Here is a 3,709-nt window from a genome sequence, read left to right as displayed (position 1 = left end):
GAAAGTATCAACTAAAGCAGTGACTCATTCACCGTGAAAAGAATTGTTGACAGCTGTGCTAGTAAGAAGGTTTGTCATGATTTCTCAACCAGGAATTTCCCATTTTATTATTGGGAAAGATCTTGGAGACTGCTTGCAATATTAAGTTTTAAAAACCCCTTCATTGGGTCATTTAAAATAGTGCTATTTATCTCATGTTTGTGGGCGAGTTCGAGAAGCATGTGGATGAGAAAGCCTCATATAATATTTTCTTCGGTCCAATTACCTTGAATATTAGCTTGAGCACTGTTAAGTGCCCTGAGGGAATATCCATGTCTTACATACTTTTGAATTATCAGCACCTAACCCAGGTCCTGACACTTAACGTTTAATAAATAATAAATAATGATGAAGGTAACTCTCATTTATTGCACACTTGATACAGACACAGTGATAACTTCTTTATATAAATCAGACCATTTTATTCTTATTTTGTATTTGTTTATTTTTTAGAGACAAGTTCTTTCTGTGTTGTCCAAGCTGGAGTGCAAAGACATAATCATAGTTCGCTCTAATCTCAAACTTCTGGGCTTAAGTTATCCTTTTGCCTCAGCCTTCTTGATAGGTGGGACTACCAATGAGACATCATACCAGCTTGTGTGTGTGTGTGTGTGTGCGCGCGTGTGTGTCGGGGGGGTAGATATGAAGTCTCACTATGTTGTAAGGCTGATCTCCAACTCCTGGTCTCAAGTGATTGTCCTGCCTTGCCCTCCCAAAGTGCTGGGATTACAGGTTTGAACCACGGCATCCATTTCCCGTTGCATTCTACAATAATTTCACTACAATGTTACCAAGAAATTTAACAACTTGTTAATATTACAGAGCTACCAAGTAAGATTTGAACCCAAGTCTTCCTCTAAAACCCATACCATCAACCACTTCACTAAAATACCTCTGTGTTTGGTGAGTGAACAACAATAACGTTTCTTATTTATCAATTACTTTCTAGGCCAGATTATTTACATATATTATTTAAACAACACAATTCTGCTTCAAAATATGGGGTGTTTGTTATTCTCCTTGTCCAAGGAGGAAAAAAAGAAAGAGATTAAGTAATGTTTAACTAAAGCCATTGAGCAACTTCAAACTAGCAAGTCATTACGTGAGATTCTAACTTGAAAAATCAATTTAATTAATATCACATTATATCTCTGTTCCACGCTGTCTCTAAAAGAAAGAGAAAAAAAAATAAACAATGAGAGAAGAGAGTAGGATCGTGTGTGTGTGTGTGTGTGTGTGTGTGTGAATATTGGTGACATTGAAAGTGAAAGTAGAGCAGGGTTATTTCAAAATAGAAGTAATTCTAGGAAATCAGCTGCTTTTTCTCTTCTCAACAATAAAATCTATTGTTTATGTCAGGGAACCATAAAATAGCTCCAGGAACAATTGAATCTTTGTGAATTATGTATAGTTTAAGGGTAAATGAAGATGAATACTTGTTTATTAGCTAGAGGAGCCCTTTTTTTCCTAAGTTTCTGGCCCTTCCTTCACTATGCTGAACATTGTAATTGCCCTGTGAGCCAAAGGCAGTGACTTCATTCCGGGGTGATTATTGTAGGTGAGAAGCTTGAGGAAACAGGAACCATGTGCTGTCCAGTCCCTCAAAGAGGACAGAGTAAATTCAGACAAGTGTGCATGTTCTTTCTAATTCAGTGACTCCCCTCTGCACTAGTTTCTAAAATTGTGTCCTTTATTTTGAGAGCTCTAGAAATTGGGAATACAGTGAGGATATGGTAAATTGGGGCCATATCAGAGGGTAGCTTATGTACTTAGCTCACACCTGAGCTTATGTGGTGGGTTTTGTGCTTGGAAGTAAAGATAAGTTGATGAAGAAGACCTAGCATCTGAGATCAAAGGTAGTAGACAAGGGTAAACAGGCATTTTCAATGTTACAATTATATAACATCTTCAATGGTAGGAGTGACAAGATGGTGCTATGGCAAAACCAAGAAGGGCATCTCATCCAGCCTTGGAAAGTTAGGAAGTAGGACACTTTAAGGATGAGCAGGGGCTGAGAAATAACAGATATAGGGTGAGGAAGCAGGGTTTTAAGAAATCTTTGCCCCTCGGCCGGGCGCGGTGGCTCAAGCCTGTAATCCCAGCACTTTGGGAGGCCGAGACGGGCGGATCACGAGGTCAGGAGATCGAGACCATCCTGGCTAACACGGTGAAACCCCGTCTCTACTAAAAAATACAAAAAACTAGCCGGGCGCGGTGGCGGGCGCCTGTAGTCCCAACTACTCGGGAGGCTGAGGCAGGAGAATGGCGTGAACCCGGGAGGCGGAGCTTGCAGTGAGCTGAGATCCGGCCACTGCACTCCAGCCTGGGCGGCAGAGCGAAACTCCGTCTCAAAAAAAAAAAAAAAAAAAAGAAATCTTTGCCCCTTTTGCAAAGACCCTCAGTCAAAAGAATATGCCCAGCTTATGGACTTATAAGGAGTTTGGGTTCATTCAAGTACTGAGAACTAGAAAGCCAAAACAAATTCCTAAAATGTTGAGCTGAAAAAAAAATTTCCTTCTACTTCATCGTCTTTATAAATGTGGGACAGCATTTAGAGACCATTCTAAGAAACATCCCAGGGGACTTTGTATCTGAAAATATACTTTGGAATAAACTTTGAAATCTTTATTGAAAAGTCATAATAAAAATGAAATTAGGATGCATGTCCTGTGCCCTTTTTAGTTCCTTGTTCTGATGAGCTGGCTTTTCCTGTTGAGCTGACTTATGCTATTTCTAGTGGTATTAATCACTTCTTCCTATCATGGGAACTCCCCCATCCAATCATTATTATTTTGTTTTTAATTTTAATAATTGTTTTTATCCGTGTTTGAATACATATCCTTAATACATTCATATAAAATATTAAAGGCACAGAAGATCACAAAGTATGCTTTTTTTTGGTGGATTAGCATATAAAAAGTACTTTCGGCTCCCTGAGAGGCTGGATGGAGGTGGAGGCTATGTGCTCGCGGTGTTGGTAGAGGTGCTACAATAGAATGTAATTTACTATGGTGCTGAGGTTACCCTGGTTAATGCTTCCTGCATGAAGAGGACAAATGTATAGAAAGCCTCAAGAGAGAGGGACAAAACCATATTGCCAAAAGAGTGAAAGACTTCTGGAGTGCACAAATCAGAGGAATTTTTTCTCACTTCGTGACGCCTTGGAAGAGGAAAGAACAAGAGATTTTCATAAGAATTTGCAATCAGTGCTTGGCCTCCCAAAATCTTGAAAGAATTAGATCAAAGATCAAATCCATGCTGCGGCAGCAATTCTTTATAACTAAATGGAGCTCCCTATATGGAATGCAAGAAAAGAAGACTTTATAAGTAGTATAGAATCCTTTAATATATCATTTTTTTCAACTAAGTATATTATATTTGTGTTCATCTTGACAATCTTATCTTTGTTTCGCTTTTGATATGTCTGACAACCCAGTTTAAGAGTGATTATTCCAGTCCTTGATAATAGAGTCCATGTAGTGGATTTGGAGTTATGAAATACAAGTTGAGGTCATAACTTGGCAACCTAACGGATGATCTTGGGCAAATAGATTAATCTTCCTATCTTCCTTTTGTTATCCATAAACCAAAGATAACATTTGTCCTTCAAGGTTATAGTAAGAACTAAATGAAATCTGTATTTGTTAACCTAAAGCACTCAACAAAGACA

The 3,709-nt window shown here is 38.6% G+C and overlaps 1 protein-coding gene across 12 annotated transcripts in view; it reads left to right on the top strand.

The window, feature by feature from the left end:
- LOC141407713 (uncharacterized) overlaps positions 1–3,709 on the top strand; it is a 198,551-nt gene that overhangs the window by 159,577 nt on the left and 35,265 nt on the right. The gene's annotated exons all lie outside the window — the stretch shown is intronic.

Source organism: Macaca fascicularis, chromosome 1 (assembly GCF_037993035.2).
Source record: "Macaca fascicularis isolate 582-1 chromosome 1, T2T-MFA8v1.1".
NCBI classification, from domain to species: Eukaryota; Metazoa; Chordata; class Mammalia; order Primates; family Cercopithecidae; genus Macaca; species Macaca fascicularis.
Note: the sequence above shows the minus strand (reverse complement) of the source record. Positions and strands in the feature narration are given on the sequence as shown.